This window comes from Neopelma chrysocephalum, unplaced genomic scaffold (genome assembly GCF_003984885.1).
Source record: "Neopelma chrysocephalum unplaced genomic scaffold, ASM398488v2 Primary Assembly neopelma1_42b, whole genome shotgun sequence".
NCBI lineage: Eukaryota > Metazoa > Chordata > Aves > Passeriformes > Pipridae > Neopelma > Neopelma chrysocephalum.
The window spans coordinates 1,592,035-1,611,078 of NW_020897701.1; the positions used below are offsets into that span (position 1 = coordinate 1,592,035).

General features: G+C 42.4%; 1 protein-coding gene across 4 annotated transcripts in view; it reads right to left on the reverse strand.

Annotated features, from left to right (window-relative positions):
- TMEM131L (transmembrane 131 like) overlaps nt 1-18,890 on the reverse strand; it is a 78,281-nt gene extending 59,391 nt beyond the window's left edge. For 3 of the 4 annotated variants that reach the window (XM_027676885.1, XM_027676884.1, XM_027676886.1), the window contains exons 1-2: nt 18,835-18,890; nt 11,525-11,568 (exon numbers count right to left, since the gene is read on the reverse strand). The gene's annotated coding sequence lies outside the window, so the exon portion shown is untranslated. Of the gene's footprint in view, nt 1-837; nt 944-11,524; nt 11,569-18,834 lie in introns of those variants that run through there. The other variant, XM_027676888.1, reaches the window with a different exon arrangement.
- Nucleotides 18,891-19,044: the final 154 nt, after the last annotated feature.

The window sequence follows — 19,044 nt, forward strand, 5'->3', positions numbered from 1 at the left end:
CCTCCTGCCACATCCTGCAGCAAAACCCCACTGCTCCTCCACCCAGACATTTAATATCAAGGCACCAGTGTAACCATTGCACTGGGCAGCACTCATTTATAGTGACAGCATCGCTACTCCAAAATGTTCAGGATTTGCAGCTAATGTGTGGTGCAGGAGCCGACCTGCTATGGCATTACTTCAGCCAGGATCTGGTGCCTGATGCCCAGACTGCACCAACACTGGGAGTGTCCAGCTGTGTGCATGTTGACAGTCACTTGCCAATAACTTTGGTAGAGTCCAAAGGTGAAGAGACAAACCTTTTATATTTCAGTTTTGAACACTTCTAATAATCCTTCATAGACTGTCCCTACTTTTCAAGTAGAGAGCAAACAACTTCACACAGTAATTTCTGCATTAACTACTGCAAAGGCAACCAAATCTTTCAGAATGACATCTACTATCTACAACTCTAAAATTTCATGCAATGTACATCTTCATACTCTAAGCAGTGCCTCACTAGCAGCAGTCAAGAGTGTAATTACTTTAAACTTTAACATTAGTTTTTATTTTTTACCAAATGTAACTAACTTTTTTATTAAAGAACCACTGCAATTTATCCTCCAAGAAAATAAAACTACTGTATTGTCAGATAATTCAGTAGAATTCAACTACTTCTGCTGTTATCCTACAACTCTCCCAGGATTCAGCTCTGTTGTGCAATGACAACTGCTAACACTACAGTGTATGCGAAGATGATGGGTTTTAAATGGGGGGAATGTCCCCATAGACCACACCTGTTTATGAAACAGCCAGTCTGTAACAGAGGAGTAATTGACAGCTTTTACATATTCTTACCCAGAAAAGCCTTGAGAACACCATGCACTTTGGCATTCCGATAGAAGCAGTGAGGAAGTCCCAGAGCCTAAGAAATCCGGCACACGTGCTTTTTCAACTGCTTGTGGAAACTGCACCTCTCATCCAAGTGCACTACAGCCACAGAGTTAAAAGGCAGCACAATACGCAGGAACGTCAAGACCTTGGAAATCCTACAAAGGATCCTCCTCACAAATAATACAAAAATAAGCATGCATCTGTTTTTTCTCTCTTTGGTGCTAAACACATCATACTGTCAACTCTGAAAGAAGTGTGCAGGAGGCAATAACAGCACTTGCAGCGTCTCAAAGCCAAGCCCTAGAGCTTCTAGAAATCTGAGAGTCTGTACGACAATTTCCTTTTGGATCCTCTCCTGGGATCCACAAAAGCTTTTCAAGCATGTACCCACCACACGTGACTAGGAGAAGCCCTCCAGTAATTCAGGAGGGAAAACAGGGCTGTAAGAACATGGTAGCATTCACAGGTCACAAAGTACAACAAAGAACAGTAAACAGAGAGATTATTAACTTTCCATTAGATCAGGTATCAGCATTCACACAATTAAAAAAAGCTGGGAAATTTCCCTCAGGAGATAAATAGAAATGTGCTACCAACAAGGCAGACAGTAGCAGAAACCAAGTTAAACAGAATAAAAACTGTTTCTTTACCTCTATCTACTTTGTAAAGCTGAGACTGCCTATTTAATTTGAAGTTAAGGGGTTTTTTGAGAGGTGGAGAGATATATAACAACAGAATTATGCTTCAGTCTCTCAAAGAAAATAACCAGGACCCAGAGACAAACATTAAAATAAGGAACTGCAGTTTTAAAAACTGAAAAGCAATATGCAATGATCTATTTATGCAAAAGAGTCAGCAAATATCTATGTCAGAACAATTTTGGCTTAAGGTCAGTTTCTTCTTTCATATATATATATACATATATATGTATGTGTGTATATATATATATATAAAATTCAGGTTTCTGAAAGTCTTTCCAAGAATTTTGATGTGTCAAATTATCATCCTATTGATACAAGCATCTCCAAAGGCCAGACCAGTTTCAAATCTTAGTACAGCAAAGGAACTGAGTTCTTCCATAATGCAAGCTCATTTACATGACTGCATTTGGCACCATCACATTGGCTGAAAGAAGTTTTAGGCTTAAAAAATATTGTTTTCTGCACTTCTCATGTCTCCTTATGCAGCATGCTATTGCAAGCAAACATTTTAATGGAACTTTTTCTTTCTCATAAAATCCAATTTCTATCTGAAACACAACAAAACCATAAACCAGAGTCAGCACGAACCATGCTTTCAACAGCACTGAACATGGTACACCATCCTAACTTTCTCATTTTTACTTCCGAGTCCTTACAGCTTCTTCACGTGTCTTCACAAAGTTTTGAAGTAGAAGCTGGCTTTTATCAGGCAGTAACTAAAAGCATTATTTTGCACTTCAATTTTCTTGATTTCGCCATCAAGAATGTTCTGGTATGCAGGTGGGTGAGATGGTAAACCACTAACTACAGCTCACTAGATACCACATCAGTATCTTGAAACGGACATAATCTAAAGCAGCGTCTCATCAGAACATGAGAACTTCAGCAAAAACAAGAAGAGAGGGCTACTTCTCACCCTCCTCTTGGAAAATATTTTTCCTTCTCTCTTCTCTTCCTCATAATTCTGAACAAAAAAGCTTCTTCACAGTGATTGCTTTTGACTGAGAAATTTCCGTGTTTAAAATTATATAAAGTCCAATTGGTCTACAGAAAGCAAGGTCTGTTTCATACACACAAAATATCCTGAGTTATCCTCATCTAATTATATTTCCATTGCTATTTCTAAAAGTTATTAAGACACACACGCACACATACAAAAAACCCTCAGCTTTATTTGTACACCACTTTGGGGCCAGGTGGTGGAGAGGAAGATAAGGTAACTATCAACACCTCCAGCTTTGCCCTCTATCTTCCTTATCTCAGTTGGCAGCCTGGACATAACACAGAATGGTGGACCCCTAAGAGGACTAGCAGACACCTAAATTATTCATATTGCCCATGTGTTTCTCCCAGGCGATTAGCTTATTTAATGAAAGCAAACTCTTCTACAAATATAAAGCAAATATTTGCGGTGAGAATTCAGAACTCTGCAAAAGAGCTAATACACACTGTCCTCAAGTGCAAGTATAATATTTGATATATACGGTTCCCCTCCCTGAAATGGACAGGACCATTTTGTCCTGATGAAGACGGGAGTTGGTCATTTTGCAATAATCACCAAAAAGAAAAAATCTCTTCCCAAAGCAGCTACCAAAGACAGTGGATACAGAATGGTATTTAAGACAATGTAACTAAGATGTTTTTTAAAACTCAGGCTTGAATTTATAACCAATATTGAAGTGGTACTGATGAGCTATTTGCTTTGTTTCCCTGTCCATGTTTTTACTTGTGTTACTATGGCAAACACCAAAACTACTGAAAAGGTTCCTTCACCTACTTGCCCACAAGTCATGCACTCAGAGCCAATGCAAGGGTATGAGCACAGCTTTCTCAGAGCACATTTCCTGGTCAAATAAAAATACAAAAGGCATTAAAAGCTACGTTTGTGTTACCTTTGAGTCTCTAGAAAGATAAGAGGCAGGTAACTGCATTGCCTATCACTCTTTATTACTCTGCATTAGATAGCTTTCAGGTAAATTTTATGCTGTGCTTATAAAAATCAAACCAGAGTGCTGGGGTTGATCATTCAGAAGTGGACTCTACGCAAATTCCTAGAAGTGAGTAAACTGTTGTTTTGGCTTTTTTCTATTTTGTCACAATTTGCCAATCTGCAACACTGGAAAAACTATGAAGCTAAATTCTTACAGGGTGTCAATTTTCAGACTGCTGACACTGGATGTCTACCCTTTAACTGCATAATGGTAAAACTAAAATTACTGCAAATTAAGTTCTCTTAAGGGCAACTAAGAAACAGTTATTATGGTGGTAAAAATAATTTATTAATAATATATGTATAGACATAAAGCTAAATCTTTAGTGGCCCACTGCCTACAAATCAGAAGGAGATTAACAGACATCTGAAATCCATTATTAATGTATTAAAATGAAAAAGTGTAAGAAGAAAGTTCCTATTCTGAACTACTTATATTACAGAAGCAGCAAGTACAGGCTAAGGGTACACTAAGTTTACAAATGGACATGGACAAACATGCCACGGCAGCTGTTCACTTTTGTTTTACTTTCTTTTTTTTTTCCTTCTTCTCTAAGCATACAAATGTGTCCCAAACACAGTGCAGGTTAAGTTTAACAAGAAAAATGCCATGTTCCAAAGCAGACTTGCACAGCCCTCACAGCATGCCACTGCCTGGCATTAAGAGCTCACCTTCCCCATGTGTTTGCTGCATGACTATACCAACAGGCTGTGCCACGAGATCTGTCTCTGCTCTTGCACAGCTCTTTAACCAGGACCAAAACAAACACAGAATGGGAAGACACTATATGCCCCATCCCACTGCTCAGATGAGGATTCTCAAGGCCATGCATTCTGGGTAGGCTCTGTCCCAAAGCACAGCCTATGGGGAATTTACCCAGAGCCCTTAAAAAATAAAACCATGCACAACAAATGATGCATGTGTGTGTGCACTGGCTTCCAATTTTCCACACAGTGGCAGGCTGTGTGATTTGCCATACCATCCACCCAAAACCCACCAACTGCCTCCACAGCTATCCATCACAGCAGTGTAAATAAATGCCTTACGCTCCTCCTACCCAACAGCCACTGACAAAGGCGTTATTCCTAACATAAAACAAGATGCTCTTCCTCTCAGCCCCACACTCTTGAGGGCTAACTTGCTCTTCTATCTCACCAACAGTGAGCAGAGCAGCAGATTTGGATGGGCTCCTCCATAGCTCCTCCTGCACTGCAGTAGATAAGGGGGCAGAGTCAGCCCTGGCACAAGTACCACCATGCAACCACCTCTCCAAAAGCAGGCGAAAAGGCAAGGACAGGAAGAGAGGGGACTGAGACACTGAGGAAAGAGCAGAAAGATGCCACGAGGTCCGGACAAGGCAGGGCCTCCCTGGGAGCAATTTGGGACAAGCAGAACAGAGATGACATCCTGCAGGTGGCACAGGGCTCTGGTGTCTGGTCCAGCATCCATCCCACACAGTGGGATGTAGATACCAAGGGAGCACTTCCATGCACATTTTCAGCTGATGCTGCCATAGTTGCCAAAGAGGAAACTAATCAGAGAGAGATCACAGGTAAATGTTAACCTGGGGGGGGGGGGGGGGAAACAAACAAACAAAAAAAAAGAAGTGATTCTAATCCAGAGAACTGGTAGGGCTGCACAAGTCAGGGGACAGCACCAGACAACAGAGAAGGCAAGAGAGCCTCTTCCTCTTGCAGTACAGAAACTACAACTGTTCCAGGCATGGCCTGGGCAGAACTTAAAAATAAAGTAGAGATGCCATAAAAAGGTACACAAGAGATCTGCAGAAGATAGAAAGAATAGAAAGTGAAGAAATTATTAACAGAAGAAAAGAAAGATAGATACAGGACACCAAAATGTGAAGCAGAGTTTACTTGTCCATTTAAAACGAGTCACTACACGTGAGAAAGTTTTTTCCTGTAGCACATATCCACAAACACGATTTCTTCACATACACTAATCCCTGTGCAAACAATGACCTCACAGCCCCAGCTGGGAGGAGACAGCCACTGCCTGCTATTTTTACCAGTATAGGAACTGGTGTTTCCATAGAAGCCTGTGTGGCTTTTCAAGGCACCATGAGCCATATGAAAGCAAATGCACCAATCTACAACTACCACACCAAGACTGTCTTCATTTCTCAAAGTCAAATTGTCAACCCTAGATGGAAAAGTCCATTTTAGGTAGCATATGAGTCCACAGATCAAAGAGTCTCTGGTCCAACCATGAGCATCTTCCAGCCCCTCACAACAGTGAGGGAAATAGATTCCTGCAGGGTTTGTTCAATACAAACAGACAAGACTGTGATGATGGGAAATCCAACAGTTACTAAATGTGGCCATGCATCACCTTGAAAATATTTCAGTCAAGGTCACGTAGGACCTATGCTGAGGACAGAAGTTTGACCGCTCTTTGCAAAAGACTGCAGGACTGTCTCATTTGCCATTAACTTCTGATCACAGAAAGCCACAGCATCAGCTCCTCAGTTTGGTGTGAAACACAGCACAGCTGGCCTAGGCCACTGCTCTCATTTATTAAATGTCTGAAAGCAATTTAGAAATAAATAAACAATAGCTGAAACAATAGCTTTGTTAGCACACAGCACTGCCATGCATGTCTCAGGGAAAAAACCAAAACGTTCTTTACACCCCCTGTACCAGCAGGCAAGCAACATAATTCTGTAAAAGGACCAGTATTTTGGAAGAAGCAACGCACACAAGGGCACAGCTGTCCCTAACAACATTTAATACGAAGTTCAGCAAGGCAAAGTTCATCAGTGAATCAATTGCCACACATAAAACAGAGATAAACAATTGAAGCAGCAGGAGTTCAGCCTGGCACTCTGCCTGTGCCCGGCAGAAGTGTAAGAAAGGAGAGGAAGAGTGACACTGATAGCTCCTTCCAAAACAATCGCTTTCTTCATCTACAAGAGAACCTCCAACTTCATTGACCTCTTTGCAGTTCTCTTCAGTAAGCTTTTTTTAGTCCAGTTTCACGTTATCCTCTGTGTTCCCTACAGGTGTTTCTTTTGGGATTTTTCACCCAAGCATAACAGGGTGCAACTCATTTCCACTCATTTACTTTTAAGATTATGTAAAGTAAATTTAATTTCTTTAGGCATTCAGGAAAAATTAAAATTAGTAACCCCTTGGTGATCTACTGAAATTGCAACTGGGACACAACAGCCATGACGTATCAACTAAAAACATAAGGTAACCAATACTGAAGAAGCTTTTGGTACAAACCACTAAAAACACATATTCTGTGCATACTGTAGAAATGTGTTACCTTATGCAAGTACATTAATGGGGATTAAAAAGCTTTTTCCCAAGAAAAGCAACTTTTTGTTTTCTTTTTTAATACACACATGGATTTCTGCTTTTTTTGTAAAACAAAAAAATTAAAAACTATTAAAAATTTAATTAAAACAGCTTTCATTATTACAAGTTAGGATCAAGCATATGTCCTTAGAAAAGTCTTCATGTAATTTTTAAAATGCTTTTGGGAATAAGCTTAATGACAATCTAAATGATCAATAGTACTCCATAAAAGCTTAGGTTGAAAATATTGTTTTAAGATGGTTCCTTTCAGACAGTTTAAGCACTCACTGACACTCACAAATCTACTTTTCAGCTTTTCATTTTGAGATACTTTGTCAATGAATACTCAGCTTGATTTTAATAAAAGATGTTTTAAAAATAAACGCAACACAAAACAATGTTTTTTTTAATATTCAGACATTTCTTCTTGCACAAAATCAATTTTTCTTTTTCTCAGTAAGAAAAAGCAGAAGGAAAAAGAAAATCTGATTAATCGTAACATATTTTTCAATCTTTCTTTTCCTGGTTTAGCCACCACCCAAGCTAGTTATCTAGAACACAGGCATACCACCAGTCCCATGCCATTACTTTCCAAGAATTGGACTGTCAAAAATTATGGCACTAAGACCACAGGCTTTTTGGAAGGATGAGTCAGTTCTGAAGTGTCTTAATAGTCCATCCATGGTGCCAGACCTCATTTGTGCCTCTTGACTGGAGATGAAGTTGTGGCCAGGGAGGAAATGCAATGTATGACCTCACAACACGAAGCAGGCTCATTTGCCCCCTGCCACTCTGTTTTTTTCCTGAAGCAAACATTATAACTACATCTCTTAAGTATCCAACTACATCTCGTAAGCACGCACTGAACCCCTAGTAATTTTGCAGTCTGTGCACCTTAACTGCTTTGCTGTCTCTCAGGCAACTAGTAAGCTACTCCCTTGGCTACCTTTACCTTCAATTTCTCTTGCACGTCTGGAGCACTATTTCACAGACACAGCAAAAAAGACAGGATTAGGAGTAATTCCATCAGGCAATCAGAAGAGGTCAAAGTGCCAGGCATCAGCTGTCGCTCCCAGGCTGCACTGACACCCCAGCAGGAACCCACTGGGAGCCGATACCATCTACTACCGCAAGCAGCTCCAGTCCAGAGGGTCAAACACTCTCCGGTGATCAAAGGCAAAGGTTCAACAGAAATGCTTGACTGAGCTAACTGCATCACACTCATAATTTTCCCAGCAGTTGATACCTATCTTCTCAAAGCAAAATATGCCCTGTCACAGGTAAAGGCTGGAAAATGTCCTCTTACTGGCTAATTACATACCATACTCCTAGTATTCTATGGCTTTCCTTTCTCATAGACAACTATTGCGTATCACATAGTAACAATATGCACTCCCCATCTTGAGCACAGCAGTTTTATTCTGATGCAAATGTTGTTTAATGTGTCAGCTGGGAAACTGGATCCTCAAAGGCCTTTCTCCAGAAGTCCTCAAAACCCAAATATTAACTATGTCATATATGTGAAATTATTTTTTTTTAGTCCAATGACTACTTCCTTGAAGAAGAAAGCTAAAAATTTTGATAGGATCATTTGTGCACGTCACCTAACAGTAGAGTCCCTTCATTTGTGTCAGACTTCATTTGACTCATTATGGTGCCTTAGGAAGCATCTAAATCTTCAAAATTTGCTACTGCCAGTTGTGGCAAGCAAAGTCACCAGGATGAAGGGGGAAAAAACCCCCAAAACAACAAAATTACAAACACAACAACAAAACCTCTTCTTGTCAACACCTGTCATTGACAAAGCTGTTCTGGAAGGCATCTCTTTACTGCTGACTTTCAAACGTAACAAAAAGTTTTTTATGAAACCTGAAGCTTTTTAATAGGCTAGTCTAAATACACGTGGTTTTAGTTCTGTCAAAGTCTGTGGCCTGAAGCAGTATATCCCGCAACTCAAGTATCTACTGTGCTGCATTTCTTATTTCCAAGTCTGATCCAGAGTGACACAAAACACCAGAAAGCAACATGTGGTAGCTTCCAAGCAATCAGAAAGGCAGGAGTCATAGGCTGGAAATTAAGGAGTTAATAATGATCTTTTTCTCACTCAGGGAAGCTGCAAATCCACGGACCTCCAAATCAATAATTTCTCATTCACCTCCCAAATAGCTCTTCACAGAAGTTGATATTTTGATAACGTCTTTTACCTCCATGCAAATTTCTCTGTTTGTTAAAGCTAAACCTAAGGCAGAAATAATGAGACTATATCCATCTTCCCTGTGCACTTGCCACAAGGACAAGAGCAAACCAAGAAGCCCACCCCAAAAGGAAGATCTTGTGATGCCCATGCACAGGAAGTCAGTTAAAAGACTGTTGATACCTTACTGGTTTGGGGTTTTTTTCTTGAAGTAGGTTAGCAAGCTCCCAGGAGAGCCCACTAACCTAGAATTAAAAACTGAATAAAACAATGCTTTGGGAAGAGACTTTCTCTTTTATGCTTCAAGATTATGAACTCTCCATACTTCCTTCAGCTCTGGGGAAATTTCTGATTTCTCTATCGCCTTTAATTTCTGCTCATATCCTTACTTTAAGGTGCTTTGCTTCCAGGGACTTCACATCAAATTACAGTAGCTTTAGCTGATTTCCCCAGGGCATGCTGTCAGACAACGAGATGAAGATGCTGCAAGCTTCAGGTTTTACTGCTACAGGAAAAGGAAATCCCCATGATTTCACCATGCAGTAATATAAGCCAAGGGAATGAAAGTTAATCTGGAAATAAACTAATAAATTCTACTCCTTCTAATGTACCCTTGTTGGGTCTTCTTCATAAAGTCTACACTCTAACATTTCTTCAGTATACAGAGCACACTAAGGTCGGTGTTTACATACAGCAGCAAACCAAAGCAGTTAAAAAGATGCACCCAAGCCAGTGTCTTTTTAGGCAAGTTTCCTGAAGCATTTCAGTATGACAACAGAAGGATGTTTCCATCCATGCAAGTGAACCTTATAAACTCTACCTTCAGAAAGAAAGTTCATTATTGAAAATGAATAATTACTGGAAAAATCTTTAAGCACCTGAATGACAAAAAAAAAAAAAATAGTTAAACCACTTTTTCCTATCTGACTCTCAAGAACTAATTATCTTTCAACAATATTTTTATTATTGCCATAGTAGCCAGTTACTCCATCCACCTCCAGAGAAAAATAGGCAAGTGGAGATTTTTTTTTCCCACCTAAACTACATCTCTGCCTCCTAACAAAAATCTCAGAAATCACCTTAAGCACAATTTTAGAGACTGCTGCCTTCTGACTTCCTCTCAATAAAGCAAGCATGCAGGTAATAAAGAAAGGTACAGAGTGAAAAATTTATGTCAAAATCATAGCAGTTTCCAGCTGAAAAAATTAGAAAGTTCTGTATTTGTGCAGGGAAATGCCAGCTTTCAATAGTTTACCCCTCTTTTCTCAAGAGGAGGCAGAAAAAAACCCTATGCAGGTGGGAACTGGGGGATATAGGCAAGCACAAGTAATCAGCACCAGCTGTCAGAGACCACAGTAATTCTCACATCCTGTTTCTATACCATCTTTGTAATTCCCACGGAGATGAGGCACAGGAGCCTTAATGTGATGCAGGGTTCAGATGATAAGGCTCCCAATGGGGCAAAAAGGGGAAAAGCCACACAAAGAAGCACTGCAATGCAGGACAGACCCATCATAACTAGCCCGTTCCCACCCCTCAGGTTTACTCCTCCTGCCAGCTCTCAGCAAACCTTGTGTTTTATCAGATCTATTTGCTCTCAAACCTAAGCTAAGGGCAAAGACTGGAGATAAATGAGAAAAGCATTTCTGGCTAACTGCAGCCATCAGAGAACAGTGCTGTTACACATGTTTATTTTAAGTCTTGTGATCTTTCTGGCTGGCATGGCGCTGAAAGCTGTGCCCACATTAACACATACCAAAGGAAGGAAGTGTTTCACTGGTAGATGTCCAAGCATTTTAACCTGGACGCTCAGAGGCAACAAAATGTGTATTTAAAAAATAATCTGTGCTGCTATTTACCAAACCCTTCAAAATAGAGAAGGCCTGACATTAACAGAAACAGCAGAGTTGAGGCTACAGTTCTTAAGAGCTTAATATTTATCCGATTTCAAGACATAAGGCAGGATATTTATTGTTCCACAGCAACACATTAATAAGCCCTTGGCTTTAAGTCTCCTTTACCTCTTTCCTCGCCTCGGTACAAATTAACACTCCAAGACTATATACATTTGCAAATTTTGTAATGGAAAACTGTCCCCTGCTTTAAAGAAATCAATTACAAAATATACAATAAAGCAGAATTAAACTCATTTTTTTTAAGTGAAAGCAATGAGAAGCAAATTCATCCTAGAGACAGAATTAGGAGAAAGAGATGAAAGAGGGTATTTCAGTCTTGCATACACTGAGCACTATTTTTTGGTTTTGCTAACAAATCAATATTAACATTAAGGTGAGAAAATCAAAGGCCACAAGAAAAAAAAAAATCTATTTAACATGCAGGAGAAAAAGTAATTTGTAGTAGTCTGCCCAATTACACTTTGGTAATTCCTAAAGCCAAAATCAAAATGAGCTTCAATACTCCTGTTTTCACTCGAGTTTTGCTTACCTTTGCTCTTGCGGATGCTCTTCCACATCCTCCTCCGAATCAGCCTGACAAACGGAGAAAATACTATGTAAGAATCTCAGAATTGTGACATGCTACATTATCAGTTTTAACTCCTTCAGAGAATGGATTCTCATACGACTCGCTTGCAAAACAAATTCAGAGTGTAAAGTTTCTACAGCGATTCTTTTATGATTCAAGGGTGGTTGCTGGACATCTCATTTGAAGTTTCAGCTCATTTTGCCAAGATAAAAGGTGCCCTAATATGGCTGTTCTGCTGCTTTTTCCCAAATGCTGACTGAACAGACTCATCTTCCATTTATGCAAATACATCTATACAAAATCTGCTCACACATACAATTTCAATCTAAAACCAACAAGTGTCCTCAAACTACAGGAAGCCTAGTTCCTCCACTTTCTAATTATCTGTCCCCATCAGTAAATTTCATTAGCCAGTACCTGAGGAAATAGGATGCAGAATGCCTTGGAATGCAGATCACCTGTTAATGCCAAAAGCAAAGGCAAAGTACCACATTCCAACGGGGCACAGCAAGGTCCCAAAGCTAGATCTTATCACTGATTAGTAGCAACCGATAAGCAGCACATACAGAAATCATAAGAGAGCACAAGCTTTGAACACATCATCTTCGCTCAGTTGCTGGACTCAGGTAATTTTCAAGACACGCAGCTGAACTGTGCCAGCTTGCAGTTTACCATGAACCACTTTGAACTGTCTACAGAAATGAACTCAAGTGTTGGTTCAATGAGCTCCCTGCAGGAAATCCATTTAAAACAAGGAGGTAGCTGCTCTGAACTGGCCAAGATCTCCAGGAAAGCTTTAGGTACAACTCGAAGTGTGTTACAGCCACTGAACTCCCGCTGATGAAACCAGGGACAACTTTAAGGGAGATTAACATTTTTCAGGAAGAGGTCACAGTCATCCTGCCAGGAGCAGCTGGTGAGTTTTCCCAGCTTCTGCAGGTGATGGTTCCACAAGACACAAGCTACAGACCTCAGCAATTGAAAGGTAGGGAAAAAAAAAACCTTTTAAAATTGAAAGAGTGTACTTTCCACGACCCTTCCTACATGTTTCCCACCAAAGCATTTCATGGAACAGGCCCCAAGCCACCAGCTTTGACTCTACCTCCTATTTTCACTACATACTGGAAAAAAAAAATAACCTGTAAACAGTAAACATCTTTCTACAATCTTCAGAAAGCCCTCCCTGTCTACTGAACGGGACAGTCAGCAGGATTTCTGAAGACCTGAACTGCATGAGGGGGAGAAAAATGACAACCACACTAAGGCAGTAAATATGGTTAATATTAATATTAAAATTAACATTACTGTGGCTAAAAAAATGACCTTATGGCTAATATTAACACAGATCTTGCCAAAGGCTACCAAAGGCATCTGCACTTCCATCTTTTGTCACAAGCAGCTCGTAGAAGAGAAGCAGCACAGCCTCTACCATACCATAACCAAATCTGGAACAAGACTGACAGGGAAGTACAAGTTAATTTGAGGACTTGACAATCTCTCTGTACGCCTGCCCAGAGGCTGGAGACACCACATTAATTGTCCAGGATCTGCAGTGCATCACAACACTTCAGCACGCGCCTACCTAGAAGGTAGGTAGAGGTCCTAGCACCTGGCCCTCATGAAGACCTGGCCATCTCATCTGAAGACCTTGCTAAGCCTTGCCGTTAGACTCTACCAGTATGGCACAATACAAAGCCGGCATGTTTTCCAGCTTCTCCAAGATCCTTTTGTGCTTCTAGGACCTCAGTACAATACCAAGCAGAACTAGAGGACTCCTCACCCACCTCTTCCAGAAACAGCTTCTCTGCCACAGCGGGCTGGCAAGCTATCCTCATTTTAAATGGCTTAACTCCTCCTTTAAATGGCTTACAAACTGCCAGGCAACAGAAACCTGGATCTGTGTCATTACACAGTGCTCACTCTTAACACTAGCCACCTTACCATTTCTCCTCTTCGCTTTTTCCCAAGCGACAATGAGGTAAACCTTCCTAATCTACAGTGTAGTCATGGAACAAAATCTCAATTGTGCAAGAAGAAAAAAATTTTTTAAATCACCCTCAACTCTGAGCACATAGAGGAGACCCATGTCCAGCTTTCTCCTATCTTCACTCCTCTACATGTCACAGGCTACATGTATGCTTACACTGAGGATTAAAAAAAAAAAAAAAAAAACACACAACAAAAAGCAAGCTTTCTCAGACTACAGGGGGATAGGAGGAAGGGACCACCTCCTGAAGATAAAATGTAGGTTCCAGTAGTCTATCTATGATAGGAAAAAAAATCCCCTTCCTCCAAACCCCATCCTGAATATTGGCAGGTGCTTATCTTGTGCTAGAAAGCCCCTGCAAGCGCCCCTCTTGTGTCACACAAGTCACAAGTGCCTGGGCTGACAGCTTCTGCATAATCTGCGTGGCCAACCAGCCCCAGGTCCTATCAGCACCATCCAGAAGCTCAGCTGGAAATCTGGAGGAGCCTTTTAACAGCCCAAAGAGGAACACAATTCCCACCCCAAGTCTGTCTCAGGCTTACACACAAATTGTGTGCCTTCAGACAAACCCTGCTTTGAAGTAGGTGACTCTGTACATTTAATTTGTGCACAGCTGATGGGATGCGCCTCCGTTAATGACATACTGCAGTGCCGCGTATCTCAGATGCACATGTAAGATCAAGGTCTTCATCAGCTTTCGAAACCAGTACAACAATTAACCTTATTAGCCCCTGAGCTGCACTGAAGAACAGGAACTGAAGACAAGTCACTACTACTCGGAAGAGGGAAAAAAATAATAAAACAATCTTTCAGAACCAAGCAGAATCTTGAAAGTGAAAACCTAGGCAGCAGCTCAGTATGTGCCCAGTATCTATAACAACTATGATACAGTAAATATAGCAGTATCTTTCTCCAAAATTCAAACACCTGAAACACTTTCACAGTAAACTGAAACAATCAGTCATTGTAATCTCCTTAGTATCTGCAAGTAAACTGAAACATTCACAAGGTGTTCCTCTAATGAAAGATCTCTCTCATCTCCTACATGCAACAATGCAGGAGCAATAGAAAACCCATCACATCAGTCAGACATGGCACTGACACCAAAATATATGTTGCCTTTGATGACTTACTGTCATTTTCAATCGTGATAACGAAAACTACAACTTAACCTTCATTACCTCATTTTAAAGTAGTTCCTCCCTCGAAACTGAAGGGGCTGAAAGCACTGAATGCCCTGCTCTGCAGGTACTCAAATTGCCTGCCCCTGCCTTCAGATGCTCACAGTAACCACCTACGTGGTTTCTGACAGACAGAAACACTCAACTATGACTCTCCAATACCTCTTTCAAGTGGTGTCCATCATGAACAACAAGTGGCATTTGTGCTTCTCCTGTCATACACTCATGGAGATGACAGGTCAGATACCCTTACTGTGCTTTTCCTTTTTCTCTTTCCTTTTCAGAAAAAAATAAAATATAACTAACTGCCTTTCAGCTTTGCAGTGAAGTGCTACAACCTGGCTCTTTATATTTAGAGCTTTTTCAACCTTAAATGGTGAAGGGATTGGGCGTCAAGTCTCACATGAAGGAGCTTTTCTCCCAAACATTTTAGTTAAGTAAGCATTAAAAAGTTACAAACAGACATGCAAACCCACAAAATTACAAGGAGTCTGAATAAAAACCACAACTGCTCTAATCAAGCCTCTCGCACTTGAGATTTTCCATGTCAAAATCCCACTCGTTTTCCATGCATCTCCCAACCATCGGAGCAGGCAAGTCTTTATATTTTTCCACACTAGAGACAAATGACAGGGGGAAAAGAAAAAAAAAAAAAAAGAAAAATCCAGCTGCCCATCCCAGGGATTTTTGCTGTAAAAAGGAGGTTAAGGCCAAGGAGGAGAAGAGCAAGGTGAGTGGGTGCTCTGTGGTTACCCCATACTTCACACCACCTTCAACAAGAAAGAAGAACTGAGCACAAGGGAATACAGACAGCACATCTGACTGGGAAAACCAGCTGGTCTCAGAGCTAAAAAGGGAACCCAGGAAAAAACATTAAAATGCTGGAGGAAGCTGCAGACCAGTGGAAGACTGTCAGCAGGCTAGATACAGCCAGCTCCCCCTCAGCTCCAGCACACAAGCCCACGCACACCCTCACCAACTGCAATGCTCCAGGCACCCTTTGGGCTCGGCTGCGGAGCAAGAGCAGTAGGTGAGCCATCCCCAAACAGCTCTGCAGACTTCAGAGGAAGCTGAAATCAAATGATCACAAGCATGAGAGGGAAAAAAAAGAAAAAGCACAAATACGTGTAAGAGGGAAGCTGGGAGGGGGCACACGAGAAGCAGAAACAATGAAAGGGAAGCAAGAGGAAACAGAAGGTAGAACGACCAACCGGGGTGGAGGCGCGGGGGCCCTGGGCGGCTGCGCTCCAGCATGCAAATTCATGCAGCTCACATAGACAAAGCGATGCTGTGAAAGGCCTAGAAAGCAACTACAAATATTAAAATGCTTTGTTTCCCTCCCTCGCCCCTTAACACGATGTCTTTATTCACTACATGCTCTTGGAACAAAAGCATGTGCAGGCAACCGGATGGCTGAATGGGTTACCAATCCATCCTACTTTCATCCCCAAATTCTGCAGGCAGCAAGGAATGCTCAAAACTGCTCTGTCACAGGCAGGCAGCTGATGATGCATGGAAAATAAGATAATAGTGTAAAGCCATGACAGAAAGAGAAAAACATCCATCAGACAGCATTGGTAACCCGCCAGAAACAGGCAAAAGGGTTGGCAGACAGGGCAACCTAATCCATATTCCTGCTGAGAGTGGTGGGAGGGAGGTCCTTTCGGAGAGGAATGTGCATGGTTCCTTCACTGAATTTTTCACTTCTGCAGGCAAAATCCTCACTCACCTGTGCCAAACTCCTTCCAAAAGGGAATAGGAAGAACCAAATCAAGGGGTCAGGACACTTCCCATTCCCAGTCTTGCCCAAGACCTGTCTTCAAACACACGAATGAAGCAACCCTTGGATACTCCCTACCAAACAACGTTTATTATCCACTCAAAAGCAAGGACATTCTTCCTCTTACCAGACCCTCACCATTGCATCACCATTGCTGTGATACATGAACGCTGGGCAACAAGCCTCATCAAGGGTTTAACTAAGAAGTCTGCTCTTGCAAGGAAGAGGATAAGGACAACCTCCTTGTAGCAGTAAGTCAGACCATTTTTTTAGTGGAACATGGAGACCAACAAGCAATAAACCTCTTGCAAGTTTAAGTATCCCTCTAACAAAGAAAGGGCAATCAGAAGTTAAAAGACAATGCGATTTTCCATCTCAGGAGCTGATGCTGGCTTCTCTGCTGATGCCCCTCACTAACCCGGAACGGTGACTGAGGAGGACAAGGATGCTGAAGCACCTTCAGGACCTCACAGGCATGGCAGGGGATCATGGCTGAGTGAGCAGCCCTTGACTCCTCAGGCCCCCAGAGAAGAGCCATGACCAGTCACTGCAGATCAGTGCCACCACTCCATGAAAGCAGTGTTGAAAGGGTCCCTTGCCACATCTGCAGAGAGGCCTCCTTTCCTCCTCCCCACAACAACTGGAAAAGGTGGTTTCAAATGCAGCCACAGGACCCACGTCCAACAAGCGCTGGGTAAAGCCCAAGCCCACACGGTAACAAAAAATAAGGCATCAGGGTTGGGCCGGTAACCAAATTTTGGTCTTAAAACCTGTTTGAGGAACCCCGGCCCTTCTGCTTCAGCTTGAGAAGCCACTGATGCACCAGATGCTGCTGCAGCCCTCAAGCTCAGAGGGGAAGCCCATGCAAAACAGACAATGCACCGCTAATACTCAGAGACTGGCTTAAATGGCTTTTAACATCTACCTTTTATTTCAGGAAGCCTATCGCAATTTTTAATTCTCACTCTGTCACAGCTGAAGCAAGAAGACCTGCTTTCTTTCCTGCACACCTAACGTAGCATCTACAGAAATGGTGGAGGAGCAGCAGCCTCAGCTTGGTCTTCGACTGCTGCAAGGACTTAGCAAGACCATATGCTCAACCATGCCAAGTTAACAGGTCATTCATGCCTGGTTTTCCTTTAGCCGAGCTGAAGCTTATTTTTATGAGGATGCTCAAGAACAAAGTGTTTTCCAAGAGGACCTAATCTCCTCAGGAAGTAAACATCACATCATCATCACTCAGTTGCAGCTTCACTATGAGAAGTGACTATAAATGACTACATTACATGATTCTACATCTAATGCATCTTAATGTCTTCAAGGTAAAGAATGCAGAAGCAAAAGGTCGAGTTCCTTAAGCATCTCTAGGCATAGTGACGCTACACCTTCCTTTAGTTACCACCACATCTGCACCAGGCAAATTCTGAACAGTGCAATATATGTATTTTATAAAATTACTGAGACATACAATAGCTAATACTTTCATAACACGACAGTATAAAATGCTGAGCCCTGGTAAGCAGCATCAATTGTTAGCTAGCTGAGGAAAGAAACAGCACTTCTGCTATTTTTCCTTACATTTGCGGTTATCATCCGCTCAGTGCTAAACAGAGAATTATATATTGGCTTAAGACAAATAAATTACCCTCTTTTGCCCCTCATATAGGATGATGTCCCTAAGGACTGCTCCTTCCCGTTTACGAGCCTGGTGCCTTGAAGTCTAGAAGGCCCAGCTCAACATATGGCAGAGTCTGTCAGTGCGAGTTAAATGACTGCCTCAAATACCATCAACTCCAGACCCCGCTTCCAGCGCCACTCCTCGCTCACCAGCCCCGCCGGGCATTGTACTATATTTGTCCCTCTCGCCAACACAGAATTTATCAAATCCTGTTAGTTCCCAAGGAAAATGGCTAAAGACAAAAAAATGCGCTAGGGAGAGAGGAACGGCACCATAAATGATGTGTCATTTCAGGGGGGTAAAATGGCTTCATCTGAACAGGCCTAAGATATAAACATGTGCATATTCACGATAATCACATCTAGTGCGTTCCGAGCACAAACGCACTCGTTATTAAAAAAAAAAATAAAGATACAGAGGGGAAAAAAAAACCCCAAACCAAAACAGAAAATAAATGAAGCCGAACAACCACGCCGATGGCGCGGGGTGGGGGGGCCGCGGGGACGGGGCTGCGCCGTGACAGCAGCAGGGGAGGCCGCCCCCGCCCCGCCAGCCCCGTGCCCGCCCCCCGGGCCCCAACACCCCGGCACAGCCCCGCACGGGCCCCCGGCCCCACCACCACCCCCACCCCCCGCGCCCCCTCACCTGGGCGGGCAGCAGGAGCTCCCCCTCCTCGGCCTGCCACAGCTCCACCACGCCGGGGATGGGCTCGATGGCTGCGGGGACAGAGAGAGAGAAACCGCGGATGGGCGGGGGGCGAGCGGCCGGAGCCCGCAGGCGGCGGCTCGGGGCTCCCCGCGCCGGGGCGGGCCGGGCACCGCGGGGCCGGCAGGAAGGGAATTGAGGAGGGGGGGG